At 48.7% G+C, this 15,057-nt stretch overlaps 1 protein-coding gene and 1 pseudogene across 1 annotated transcript in view; both read right to left on the reverse strand.

The window, feature by feature from the left end:
* Positions 1-15,057, reverse strand: part of Mapkapk2 (MAPK activated protein kinase 2) — a 49,187-nt gene that overhangs the window by 16,926 nt on the left and 17,204 nt on the right. The gene's annotated exons all lie outside the window — the stretch shown is intronic.
* Positions 6,376-6,468, reverse strand: LOC127191279 (uncharacterized; annotated as a pseudogene).

The following is a 15,057-nucleotide window of genomic DNA, read 5'->3' on the forward strand; positions in this document are numbered from 1 at the left end:
AAGAAAATGCCTCCATAAGACTGTGCTGTAGGTAAACCTGAAGGGTATTTTCTTAGTTAGTGATTGGTGGGTGGGACTGTCCCTGGGCTGGTGGTACTGAGTTCTGTAAGAAAGCAGGCTGAGCAAACTATGGGGAGCAAGCAAAAAAGCAGCACCCCTCCATGGCCTCTACCTCAGCTCCTGCCTCCAGGTTCCTGCCCCATTCCTGACTTCCTTCCCAACTTTGCTTTTGGGCATGGTGTTGCATCACAGCAATAGAATCCCTAACTAAGACACCACCCCTGCTGTGCTCCCAGGTCTTTGCAGCTCATTATCATCACTCACACGTGTGCACATGTAAACACACGCATACACACACCACACACACACACACACACACACACACTTCTGAGGCCCAGTGCAAACCCTGACATAGAAAGGTCACTATGAACACTGAGTAAATGGACAGACTGGATCAGCCACAGGCCAAGGCTTCCAATAAACCACAAGGCATCTTTCCCAGAAATCAAGACAAAGGCAGGAGGAAAGGAGACATGTCAAGCTCTTTAATTTGATCTTGGGCTAAAGTTCAAGGGACAGAAAGAAAAATGATTTTTTCTTTTGTTAAAAGTAGGTGAGACTTGTAAGACTCAGCAGAGATCTTTAATTACGGAAGAAGGCAATCAAGAGCTCAGGCAATGTGCCAGGCCATAGCAAGTGTCAAGTTTTAATCCAAATGATAACACGCAGTGTCATCTTCTGGACTCCACCTTAGCTGAAAGACACTCATGGCACACAAACCTTAACAGGTCTGATGGCAAGAAGCGGGGAGGGGGAAGGGAAGGGCAGAAGACAAAGTAGCCCCGACAAAGTGAGAGCCAACATTCAGGGATATGTGAGCGTGCAAATGCACACTCCTCTAACGCTGGTGAACAACTGGGTCAAGGAAGAGAACCAGAGCCGTAACACTCGGGAGAAGGACTAAGAGAGAGGAAGACATCATTAATAAAAGTGGTCCAGAGACAGGACAGCGCTCAAGTCCCTAACACAAGAATACACTGACAGAGAAGTTAACTTCCGTTTTTCTAAGAAGGGGGCAGTCGGTAATGTCTTGTTTTGTCTCACTCAAGACACCATCTTCACCCAGCTGAAGACGTAAGTGAGGAGCTATCACTCTAAACTGACTGACCAGGGAAGGTGTGGTCCTTAAGCATAGATACCCCTTAGCAAAAGCAAGAAGGGCACCACACTGGGAGAAAGTAGGCTTGCTCAAATTACAAGAGGGGAGGTGGGAGTGGCGAGACCAATATTTGGATGTTGAGAGAGGGCAGCAATGGGAAAGAAGACCTTACAAGGACGGAGTCCGCCTGTAAAGGTATAGCTGGTCTCCCACAAGTGAGATCTAACATAACCCAGGAAGGAGGAGGCAGGAGGTCCGGCCTGCCACAGAGGGTCAGGACCACAACACAGGGAAAGGGAGGTACCAAAGGATGTGTCCCAAGACATAAACTGCTAGCAAGCCAGGGCAGGGCAGATAGAGGTGTAGGCTCACAAAACGAGAGCAGACCTGGGGCTGGAGAGGTAGCTCAGTGGTTAAGAGCACTGCTTGCTCTTCCAAAGGACCCAGGTTCAATTCCCAGCTCCCACATGGCAGCTCACAACTGTCTGTAACTCCAAGATCTGGCACCCTCACACCAATGCACATAAATTACAATTAAATATTAAAGAGAGAGAGAGAGATCAGAACATCTGAAAATGCACGAACATGACAAAGTAAAAAAGGATTGGGGAGAAAAACAGCCCCTGATGGAGACAGAGGGAGAAAGTGGGGGATGTCCCATCTTTTCTAGCAAGAAGGCTGGTTCTTCAGACTAGAACAAGCTAACATGTAAAACCACACAGACATGCTGGCTCTTAAGGAAATGTGGAATCCAAGCTAGACTAAGAACTGAGTTACAATCCCTCAACCTTAGAAGAATCCCAGCCTGAGATGCAGCAAGATGGAACCACAGCGGGCTGTGACAACTCAGCAGCTGAGAGAGGGGCCGGGCGACGGGTCACACACGCCTCCTTAGTGCCCACAACCCCCTATCACTAGATTGAGCTCCGGGTGTTCACAGCTGAGGGGAAAAGAAACAATATACAAACGTAAGTGCTAACACAGTGCAAATAACTAAGAGGAGTTTTACTGCATGTTTAAAGGAAAAGGGCTGGACAGGTGGACTGTTGTACATGCCCGTGTCTGGCAAAGCTCTGGGGTCAGCTAGATATTCACCATCCAGCCTAGGCTCCCGGAGAAACCACGGCTATGACTCTTTTCCTCTCTCAAAGAGTTACTAAATTATGCACCAAAGGAACGCCAGGCACAAGGGGCCTTGACCATAGGGGACACAGGCACAGTCTCCTGCCAGACCACAGGAATGTTGTTGAATGGATCCAGAACAAGCTGCTAACACAAAACTAAAACCACCGGCCCTCCAATTAACACTGAGACCTCAGTCCATGGTACTGATGCCATGGTCTAGTGCAGATAAAAATTATGCGGTCCTCACTCAGCCTCTGTCCTCCCTGATGGAAGCAATTCAACAGCATGTCTGAGGAGATGCCCCAAACCCATCTTCCCTGGCCAAGCTCTCTGCCCTGTGTGCTTGGCTGCAGTTCCCCATTCTAAGCACTTTGTAGACAGTAGAAAGTACTCTGCTCCTAATACATCTGGACTGCCTTCTAGTCCAGGTCCTGTGGTTCAGCAATCACCGAAAGCAGCTTGGGGGAGGAAAACAACCTAGGAGAGGAAAGGGTTTATTTGGCTTGTAATTGCAAGTTGCGTGCATCTCTGAGAGAGGTTAGGGCAGGAATCTGAACCAGAGACCATGGAGGGATGCGCTTGACAACTCGCTTATAGACTGGTGTTCAGGGGGTTTTCCTAGACAGGCCAGGACCACCTGCATGCCTAGAGATGGTGCTGCCCACAGTGGGCGGGGCCCGCCTGTGTTAATTACTAATCAAGACAAACCCACAGACCAATCTGATCTAGGCAATTCCTCAAAGGAAGCTTTCCCCTCAATATGGCTCACGATGACAATTAATGCTGACCAGGACACCTTCTGAAATGTTGATCTGAGCAGGATCTTCTTGTCTATAAGCATCTCCATTGGCTAAGAAAACAAAATCCAAATTCTGAATTCGGTCCTTCCATATCTACTCTCATCTCCCAACATTCTCGATATTTAAGCTACATTACATGTAATGTCACAAGGCGTTTCAGGACTTCCTGTCTTTGTACCTTTAAAAAAAAAAATCAGGGGCTAGAGAGATGGCTCAGAAGTCAAATGCACTGACTGCTCTTCCAGAGGTCCTGAGTTCAATTCCCAGCAACCACCTGGTAGCTCACAACTATCTATAATGAGATCTGGCGCCCTCTTCTGGCCTGCAGATGTACATGCAGGCAGAACACTGTATAATAAATATTAAATAAATATCCATGCAGAGTCCGCCATTCCTGTAAAACGTCTCTGGCTGCTTCAAGGCAGGGCCTGTCCCTCTTTCTTCCTCATCCCCATAAACGTGTAAATCACAGCACTTAATGGTTGGTCCCTGGGCTCATGTGTTAAAGCCTAGGCCCCCATTGGTGGTGCTACCTTGGGAGGTTCTGGATGTTTTAAGAGGTTGCGACCTGACTGGAGAAAGCAGGTCGCTAGGATGAGTGCTTGAACGGACGCTGCCACTGGCTCCCCTGGCTGCCACAGGTAAACAGCTCTTCTCTGTCGCATTCTTCAAAGCCCACGGGCCAAGCGAGCACAGACTAGACCCCCTGAGCCAGGACAAAACCCTCCTCACACTACTTCTGCTAAGGTGTTTGGTCATAACAAAGCAAAAGTTTAAAGCTCTGGTGTCACTATAATACGGCTCCTCTCCCACCGCAGACCAAGGCAATGCTTTGTCCGTCCTCTGATTCCAAGTCTTCAACCCCCACCACCCCACTACATGGCATTTGAGAGGTAGTCCATAAAAATCTGCCTGCTGACTAACCCAGAGAATCCACCCCACGACAAAACAAGGACAAAACATGCTTGGCTCTGTCTAGAAGTGCCGGTGAACTGACTGAAGACATCACAGACAACAAGCTTGCCAAACCTGCAAGGGACAAGATGTAAACGGAGGAGAGGTCAGGAGGTGTTCCAGGGTTTGCTTGCTTGCTTGTTTGTTTGACATGCAATAGGAGAAACATGAGCCAAAATCACCTCCCCGAAGTCCTGTTAGTGCTTCCAAAGAGTCACTACCACGCAAAGGAGGAAAGAACCTTCTCCCAGGAGTCAGCTCCAGACGCCAGAGGAGCAAAGACTGCTGGCCTCGGGTGGGACCCAGTTATTCTGCCATCTGCCATCTGGGCAGCGGCCCATAGGGTTTTCCCACCGTCCCACCTGCCACAATGCAGGGACAATAATGGATCCACCTCTCAGTGTTAGTAAAACTGTACTTAGAACTGTGCCTCCTTCAATTAATTTATTTGTTGCTGATGTTTGTTATTAAGCTACTTCTAAAAAGAATGAAGACTGTAAAGAATTGTGATTAAAAGCATAGTTCTGAAATTAATTCAAACACCAACTTCAAGCTTGGGAGCCTGCCAGGCTGTAACCAGTTATGTCACTTTTCTAAATCTACATTGCCCTCAACCATTAACCGGAGACAAAAGATAGTATGCATCGAAAATATTCACTCAACACTGCCTACTTCTGTTGGTTGGCGTGGGGAAATGTTGAAAATAAACCAGTGTCTCTTAAAAATACATGATCTAGCTGTACCACTGAATGATGAAATCGCTGGAGAGATCAAGTGGACACCGACACCATTCTTTGAATACTCTGGGAAAGCAAGTTGCAAAGTGATACACACAGTCTGATCCCATTTTTAAGAAATGTTTTGAAACAGAAAAACAAATATATACCTGAGTCTACGTTCACCTACACTTTTGAGAACAGAGGCAGGGCTGGAGAGAAAGCCACAAGTGCTCTCTAAAATTTTCAAGACATTAAAATTTCCTTTACGTTATAAATGAAGACAGAAATCTTGAAACAAAACTTGTACTTCATGTAATACATTAGAGACACTGACAGTGAGTGCTTCACTTTCTTGCGACCAAACCTATGCCTGCCTCCATGCTATGTGCATCTGCTGTGGAGTCAACACGCTCCCTAGCTTCATAAACTGACTTTCTCTTCCTTTCCAGGTCGGCACTAGTTGGTAACTCTACCCTCTGCGCCCAAGAGTGGAGGTTTCCCAATGCAGAGGCCTCCTTATCTCTCAACCAAACCCCTATCCACAGTGATGTCCTGGGGCTGCCTTCTCAGTTCCTATCCGCACACAGTCCTGGACAGCAGCAATATCCACTCTCCCACTTTTAGGTATTAGTCTAGAATTTTACTTAGATTTGGCTCAATCTTCAATTCCCAGAATTACCACTTCTTGGCAGATATTCCATCTTTGTTACTATCTATCAACTATCTGTTTTTACAAGATACACCATGAGTTTCACAGTAGGAGACAAAGAAAAAGCAAGCACAAACCTCCCCAGATGGCCAGCTGACCAGTAACCAACTGACTCTTTGAGAGGAATGATGATTTGTTACTGCGCACAATTTATCATCTGCCACATACACAGTGACCCATGAGCTGAAGAGCTCACAGCAAAGTGTGTATTCTATGCCATTACTCAATGTTAATTAATACACCATGGCAGCTGAAATCTAAGCTGTGCTGCCAAGGACTGGCTATTTAATCTATAGTAAGTGTAATTCATGAACAATGGAAAATGAAGACTACACAAAACACATAACTTGAAGTGTGCACACTAAAGACCCACAGTGATTAGCTTTAGGAAAAGCTACCATTTAGACCTGGTTTTCAAACTACGTTGATATCCCCGCCTGGATCAAGATCGCTTTATTCAAGCCAGGCGTGGTAGCACGCGCTTTTAATCCCAGCACTCAGGAGGCAGAGGCAGGCGGACCGCTGTGAGTTCGAGAACAGCCTGGTCTACAAAGCGAGTCCAAGACTACACAAAGAAACCCTGTCTTGAAAAACAAAAAGGCAGGAACAAAGCATTCCAATTCCAGCTCTACATAATGATCTCCAGAGGAATACTGCCCCACAATCCTAACACAGACTCGTCCTCTGGAACGTGGAAGAGAAACAAAACTTAAGAATATAGATTGTGGGGCTGGAGAGATGGCTCAGAGGTTAAAAGCCCCGCCTGCTCTTCCAGAGGTCCTGAGTTCAATTCCCAGCAACCACAGGGTGGCTCATAAGCATCTATAGTGAGACCTGATACCCTCTTCTGCACATGTACATCAGGCAGAGCACTGTATACATATAATAAACAAATACATATTTTTTAAAAATAATATAGATTGCTTCATGATGTCCTTGTCACGTGCAGGGGTCATGCCAGTCTTCTTTGTATAGCTCCAATTTTAGTGAATATGGTACCACCAAACTAATTTAATGTTTGCCCCTACAGCACACTTGGCAGTATCTGGCAAAAAAAAAAAAAAAAAAAAAAAAAAAAAAAAAATGTTGATCATCACTTCTTTGGGGAACACACTGCAATTGCACCTACAGAGTAGACGCCGTAGTGCTGCTAATCCCTACAATGCATAGAATAATATCACCCTCTGCCGCCCCCCCCACTCTTCCCATCCCCCACCATGAAGAAGCATCTAATCAATAATCTCATGGCTAAGAAAGGCTGACTTAAACAAGAGTCCTGATTAAGTTGATCTTAATAGTAGCTTCCTCCTAAGACAGGAACAAGGATTAAATGGCACAATGGCGAGCAGAACATATGCAGCTCATGTTGTCAGCATCCAAGGTTCAACAGGACATCATGCTGAGCATCTTAATAGCACACTGGAGGGACAGCACTTTGATGATTGCTCTGATGTGGCACAGCTCCACCCACTTTCTGCATTGCACACACACAAGAATCACATCCAGAGCTGCTGCACCATTCTAGGCCACACGGTGAGAACTGTGCTCCTTCTCAGAAGAGAGAAACCAGGCTGTTGCAGCTCTGAGAACCACAAGGCAAGAGAAACAGTTCGATAAACCAGAGCGACAGGCCTGAAGAAAAACCTTCAGAGGCCAACAAGGGGTCAAAGCAGTTGCAGTCCTAAAATCCCATGGGGTGCCACCAAAAAGGGACCAAATTCTACTTTCCTCAGTGGCAGTAAGCAAGTCAACAATGAAAAAAATCTTGTAAGATAGCCACTTTCCACTTCCTCAAAGACTTGGGTGGGCTCCAGGGAGAGGCCACCATTTTGGGAAGACAGGGCAGTTGGCCAGAGACAAGCAACAGCCTCCAGGACCCAAGCTGCTGCATGCCAGCTATTTAGCCAAGAGAAATGAAAACATTAGGATCACAAGAAAAAGACCTGCGCAAGAAGGCACTTGGAGCTTTATTCATCAGTTCTCAAAGCTGGGAACAACCACAGCACCCATCCGCAGGAGGAAAGATAAGCTAGTCATCCTACCCACACAATGGAACAGGACGCAGAACAGGAAGTAACAGACAACCAATACATGCACCATGTGGGTAAGCCTCACACCACAGTTCACACAAACCTACACACAGGCACAAACATACATACATCCACAAGTGGAATGGGGTGTGTGTGTGCATGTGTGTGTACATGCGTGCATGTGTGCATCTACACACACACGGTATTGGTATAATTGGGAAGAGGAGCATGGGGGAATTTACTAGAGTAATAACCTTTTTGTTATATAGAGATTTGGGTTGTATATGGAACCTCTGTCAAGCTTCATCAAATTAAAAAAATTTTAACTCACTTCTATTTAATTTTACCGCCAAAAACAATACATAAAATAACCCACACACATTAGCAAATATTAGATTCTAACTCAAAGGTGTGCTCAAAGTATGAGGTGAAATGCACTGAAACCAACTATGAAAAACACATCCTGCAAGACACAATGAACTGTATGTACAGGTCAGCTGAAAGTGGGAAGAGTGACAAAAAATATAGTAAATGGCTGGTGGGAGAACTAGGTGGCTGGGCAGATGTCATTAAGTGCACATTGGGACCAGGAGGTGACCGGAGGTCACAGGAGGAAAAGTGTACACAGAGTGCTGGTCTCAGCCCACAAAAATGCCTCTCAAGACAAGAACTGTGAAAGGCCAGGCTGACCTGTACAGGCAACACTGGCCAGCACAGAACAGATGTTAAGGCTAGTGCTCAGACCTTGGATGTCATCAATACCTTCTCCCAAGGGACCAGCTGCATCATTGTGTGACGGTCAGAAACAAGTCCATCCCATTCTAGCGCCCAGTGTGGGGTTTAGAGTACACGTGCTGTTCATCTTTGACAACCCACTATTTATAATATCTCTAGAGACCACTTTTCTAGATAGAAACCAAATACACAGATGCCACTCAGAGCTTCTTTGATCTCCAGCAGTTCTAGACAGGCCAAAAGCAGGGAGCCTGCTGTTTCACCAACGGCCTCAAGAAACAGCCTAAGGTCCAATAGGCCCTTGACCACAGCTGTTCCACTCTGCAGATGAGCCACAAGAAAAACCTGAACCAATAAACAGAAGCCCACTCCCCCAGCCCTAGTCTCTGTCTGTCTTTCTCTGACTGTGTCTCTCTCTGTCTATCTGTCTCTGTCTCTCTGGTGTGTGTGTGTGTGTGTGTGTGTGTGTGTGTGTGTGTGTGTGTGTGTGTGTGTGTGTGTGTGTGTGTGTGTGTACACGCACGCGTGCAAGCGCTTCTGGAACAAAGCACATTTATAGAAACCAAAAAGAATTAAAGAGATGAAGTTTCTGAACAACAACAAAAATCACTCATATTTTCAAAAGCCCAGTTTCAATAATTTTCAGATTACCTTCTCTGGCCCCTCCTCTAATTCAATGGCACAGATTATCTGAATCTGGCCACATAGACAACATGTGACGGACTTTGTCAGAAAATCAGAACGCAGAGCAAGTGGGTTCTAACTTAAGTGCTACAGTTAGTTTCCTGAGAACCTACAGACAAGCCATTCTCACTCTTTTCTTCCCTATATGACCTAAGCCAAGCCTGGCATTGACCCCCCCCCCCAGAAAAGCACAGGACCCCAGGGCACCCCTCCTGGCTATCAATGCCTACAGCTGGCCAGATCTTTCCTCGCCTTGCTAGTTTTCCAGGGAATCCGGACCATCTGGAGCTTCTGGACTCAAAATGAAGGAGCAAATATACATTTCAAATAAAAATGTCTCACAAAACAGAACAACTGCTACGCCACAGGTAGGAGGAGAAAATGTCCCATAAGACTCGGGCATTTCAACACTTGGTCTCCAGATGGTGGCGCTGTGCGGAGACTGTGGCCTACTAGAGTAGAAAACAGTCACTGAGGACCTTTGAGAGTTTAAAGCCCCACTTCCAGTTCCTCCTCCACACTTCAAGATGGACACTCAGTTCCTGGTCCTGCCACCATGCCTGCTGCTGACCTCCATACCTGCTGCTGCTGACCTCCATGCCTACTGCCGCTGACCTCCATGCCTACTGCCGCTGACCTCCATGCCTGCCTCTGACCTCCATGCCTGCTGCTGACCTCCATGCCTGCTGCCGCTGACCTCCATGCCTGCTGCCGCTGACTTCCATGCCTGCTGCTGCTGACCTCCATCCCTGCCGCTGACCTCCATGCCTGCTGCCGCTGACCTCCATGCCTACTGCTGACCTCCATGCCTGTTGCTGACCTCCATGCCTGCTGCCGCTGACCTCCATGCCTACTGCTGACCTCCATGCCTGTCGCTGACCTCCATGCCTGTTGCTGACCTCCATGCCTGCTGCCGCTGACCTCCATGCCTGCCGCTGACCTCCATGCCTGCCGCTGACCTCCATGCCTGCTGCCGCTGACCTCCATGCCTGCTGCCGCTGACCTCCATGCCTGCTGCCGCTGACCTCCATGCCTGCTGCCGCTGACCTCCATGCCTGCCGCCGCTGACCTCCATGCCTGCCGCCGCTGACCTCCATGCCTGCCGCCGCTGACCTCCACGCCTGCTGCTGCTGACCTCCATGCCTACTGCTGACCTCCATGCCTGTTGCCGCTGACCTCCATGCCTACTGCTGACCTCCATGCCTGTTGCCGCTGACCTCCATGCCTACTGCTGACCTCCATGCCTACTGCTGACCTCCATGCCTGTTGCCGCTGACCTCCATGCCTGTTGCCGCTGATCTCCATGCCTGCTGCCGCTGACCTCCATGCCTGTTGCCGCTGACCTCCATGCCTGCTGCCGCTGACCTCCATGCCTGCTGCCTGACCTCCATGCCTGTTGCCGCTGACCTCCATGCCTGCCTCTGACCTCCATGCCTGCCGCTGACCTCCATGGCTGCCGCCGCTGACCTCCATACCTGCTGCCGCTGACCTCCATGCCTGCTGCCGCTGACCTCCATGCCTGCCTCTGACCTCCATGCCTGCTGCCGCTGACCTCCATGCCTGCTGCTGCTGACCTCCATGCCTGCCGCTGACCTCCATGCCTGCTGCCGCTGACCTCCATGCCTGTTGCCGCTGACCTCCATGCCTGCCTCTGACCTCCATGCCTGCCGCTGACCTCCATGGCTGCCGCCGCTGACCTCCATGGCTGCCGCCGCTGACCTCCATACCTGCTGCCGCTGACCTCCATGCCTGCTGCTGCTGACCTCCATGCCTGCCTCTGACCTCCATGCCTGCTGCCGCTGACCTCCATGCCTGCTGCTGCTGATCTCCATGCCTGCCTCTGACCTCCATGCCTACTGCTGACCTCCATGCCTGCTGCCGCTGGCCTCCATGCCTACTGCTGACCTCCATGCCTACTGCTGACCTCCATGCCTGTTGCCGCTGACCTCCATGCCTGTTGCCGCTGACCTCCATGCCTACTGCTGACCTCCATGCCTGTTGCCGCTGACCTCCATGCCTGTTGCTGACCTCCATGCCTGCTGCTGACTGCCATGCCTCTGGTTTGCCATGATGGACTCTTATCCCTCTGAAACTGTAAGACAAAATAGACTTTCTTTTCTTAAATTCCCTTTGTTTGGTCATGGTACTTTATCGTAGCAACAGCAAAGTAATGAACACAGAGGTCAAAACCCTAAAAAAGGAGCCTGAAGAAGTTGGAGGAAGCCCCTGCAGCACCTGGGGTAGGGGAGTCCTGCTACTACCGTGGAATAACTGTGCGAGCAGCAAGGAAAACCCTGAGATGCTCATCACACAAAACAGAGGGATGTCATCTAGGGCCAGAGGGCAGTGACACAGGCTAGCTCTGAAAGAGGCAAGGAGTGCAGTGTCAGCTCTTCCCCAGCTCCCAGCTCAAGCTCATGGCATTCCGCCTAGAACCCTAAGATAGCTAGAGGCCCTGACCAGAAGATATGGACAGGCGGCCATTACAGCAACAGACTCAGCCACCGCCTACTTCCTAGCCTTCAGGGACTTGGGTAAATAGCTAGCATTGCCACAACCTGGAAAAAGTGAAGATTTCTGAATGAATAAAGCTCCATGGGGGTCGGGGAGGGGTAGAGTTTCCATCAAGACCAGTTCATCTGGAAGCTGTCTAAAGGTCTTCCTATTAGCAGTGATGCATCGCCAGCTGATGGGGGAGTCATCTCACGCTCCTCCCATGTGTTCAGGCCGCCTCCACCCCTCAGCCCACTTCTACCTCAATGAGTAGCGTTCCTTTCCTACCAGAGAACTGCAAGTCTTGAGCAGTCACAGCTGTGGGTCCTGGAGGCAAGGAGTCTGCAGGCACAACCCCAGTTGGCAGCAGTGGTTAAATCTGCTGCTTCTTTTATATATTTTTTTATATTTATATATATATAATATATATTTTATATTATACATTTTTTAATATTTTACATATTATATGTATTTTTTATATTTTTTTAAAGATTTACTTATTATTTATACAGCATTCTGCCTGCATGTACACCTGCAGGCCAGAAGAGGACACCAGATCTCATTATAGATGGTTGTGAGCTACCATGTGATTGCTGGGAATTGAACTCAGGACCTTTGGAAGAGCAGACGGTGCTCTTAACCTCTGAGCCATCTCTCCAGCTCCAAATCTGCTGCTTCTTACACCAAGGTTGGGTGGCTGGGTCTCAGGGTCAGCATGAGCCCTTTCTCCCCAGGGCTTACCCCTTCCCCATCAGTAACCGGGCCTCTAGCTCTGTATGAGGCCCAAGAACATGGCAAAGAGTTGGAAAACGAGAGACGCCACACTTAGATCTTGCTGAGGACAGACTAACTCCTCTATAAAAGCTCAAAAGGGAGAAAGCAGACTACAATTAAGCGGGTACAACAGAGAAGGATAGGAGGCCTGGCTAAGCCTGAGTCTCCCGGAGGCCTCCCAGCAGTGCCAGCATATAGCCCCAGGAAGTGACTGATTCCTATTTGTCCCTGGGCATGGATTTCCTTACAAATAGCCAGACTATGCCAGGCGTGGTGGCGCACGCCTTTAAGCCCAGCACTCAGGAGGCAGAGACAGGCGGATCTCTGTGAGCTCAAAGCCAGTCTGGTCTACAAAGCAAGTTCCAGGACAGCCAGGACTACACACAGAAAAACCCTGTGTGTACAACAAAGAGGGGGGAAGGAAGGAGGGAAAGGGAGAGGGAGGAAGGGGGAGAAGGAGAGGGAACCAGATTCCCCTACACATTGCCCAGGAAGAGCACTGAAACCATGAACTGGCTCTGGAAACCCCTTGGCCTAGTTTGTTCCAGGTAAAGAATCCAGTAAGGCCTTTCTGAACTGTCCCAGGGAGCCTGACATCTAGGCTTCACTCACCTTCAACCAATACCAACAATGCTCTAAAAACAGTTCCAATCAGGACTCTATAAAGTACAAGAAAGGGCTGGAGAGATGGCTCAGTGGTTAAGAGCACCAAATGCTCTTCCAGGGGACCTGCGTTCGACTCCCAGCACACACATGTTGCTGCACAACCATTTGAAACTCCAGTCCCTGGGGATCTGACAATCTCTCTGGCTCCCAAAGCAACAGGCATGCATGTGATGCTCAGTCATACACACAGGCAAAACTCCATTCATATAAAGTAAAAAAGTGAAAAAAGTTTATTTTAATTAAAAAGTATTTTAAACTTCCACAAGCCTTAGTTATTTCTTTGTTTGTTTGTTTGTTTCACAATTCTGAATTAACTGAGTGCCTTATCTTCTGGTCTGTTGTCCAAAGCCCTCTCAGGACAGTGAGGAAGGGAGAAAACCCCCAAGTCACCTGTTTTTCCCTAGCTGGTCCCTCAAGGGTCAGTATAGCAGCCTGGCCTTGTAGTCAGAAAAGAATGCAGGGAGATAAAAGCAGGCTAAATCTTACTCCTCCCATTGCCAGGATTAGCAAGCAGCTGCCCAAGGATCCCCAGCCCCGCCTTCCCGAATACCAAGAAAGCTCCAGGCAGCCAAAGCCTCCAGCACCAATGTCTGCCAACTGCTAGGTCACCCCCACACTACGAACTGCACTTCCCAGGCGTGGCAGATGTAGCTGCTATTCATTGCTTCCAAGGCAAGACAAAGCTTCCCCAGAAACACAAAGCAAAAGGGCTTCAGGCAGAGCCACCTTTAAGAGAAGCCACCTGCCGGGTCCCTTGTCTACCATCCCCCACCCCCCAGCATGCATGCGCACATACATACACAGGCACACACACAAACACACAGCTTGCTGGCTCAGTTCAGGTGACTTTCTTTGAATCACTAGACAGTTCTCTCAGAAAAGGAATATTTTATTGTTTTTCAGATAGTATGCCATAGGATGCTAATGATGGGGGTGGGGAGAAAGCGGGGGGGGGGGGACACAAAGTATCCCTGCTTCTATTACTGAGAGCTTCTCAGGCCCTTTTATGTGGTGACACACACATGCAGAATCGAATGCCTCCCCACCTATGTGACATCACAGAACACTTTGGGATTGACTTCAGAGTTTAGTGAAACAAGCAGCCCTTTCTTTCACGGTTCCCTAAACCCCAGATTAGCTCTTCCATTACCTGGAGCAGAGAAGAATCACCTTGCTTCATTTCCTCTTCTATTAGCTTGGGCAAGAGGGAAAGGAACAGCTGATGGATGCACACACACAGTGACGCTGCCTTTGCTGTTTGGTCCAGTGGCGATAGGGCTTCCGCAGGGACCATTCGAAACTAGTAAGAGGGACAGAACTCACACATCACTCAAGCTAATGCCACAGAAAATATGGGCATGCCTCATGAACCAGCTAGTTTTTATGGTTGTCGTTGGTGAGGTTCTTTACTTTTGTTTAGTTTTACTTTATGTGTTTGAGTGTTTCGTCTGCGTGTATGTGAATGCACCACATGAGTACAGTGCTGGAGGAGGTCAGAAGAAGGTGCCAGATCCCCTGGAACTGGAGTTTTAGATGGTTGTGATCTGCCTATAAACAAACCCAAGTCCCCTGCAAGAGGAACAAGTGACCTCACCACTGAGCCACCTCTCCAGCCCTGGGCCAGCTAGTGTTATTCTCTTACGGAGCCTTCCCTGCCCCAACCCTCACCAGCCCTCACGCTGTCCGTCAGAGCACCTGGGCACGCCACGCACACCATCTACACCGTAACCACCACACATGACCCAGGGGAACTCAGCCACCAGCACCCCTAGTTCCAGAAGAGAATGGAGCAGGAGGAAGACCCACAGACCTTGACCAGAGGGGATTCCTGGGTACTTCTCACCCGACCATCCTATACAGCGCCAGATAATGGCACACACACAGTAACACACAGTCAGACAACACACAGAACCTCACCGTTGCTCAGAAACTTCATATTCAAATTACACATCTCAGGTTTCCTTTCAAAATTGAAAACACTCCTTACTCCCCAAGAAAAACTATTAGTTAAATCGAGTCCAACTTTGTATGGGAAAAGACAACACCAGTACCTTGGGTTGAACTTAAGAGAAAATAAGCCTCTGGCTGCCTAGTTGCCTTCCTGGGGGGTGGACTTTCTACTCGGCTCACAATGAAGCTGACCTTGGAAGGTATCTCCTGACCTGTGTGGTTGAGCACCAATAGCTGTATGTACTACAGCCTGCAAGCC

Source organism: Acomys russatus, chromosome 6, assembly GCF_903995435.1.
Source record: "Acomys russatus chromosome 6, mAcoRus1.1, whole genome shotgun sequence".
NCBI lineage: Eukaryota > Metazoa > Chordata > Mammalia > Rodentia > Muridae > Acomys > Acomys russatus.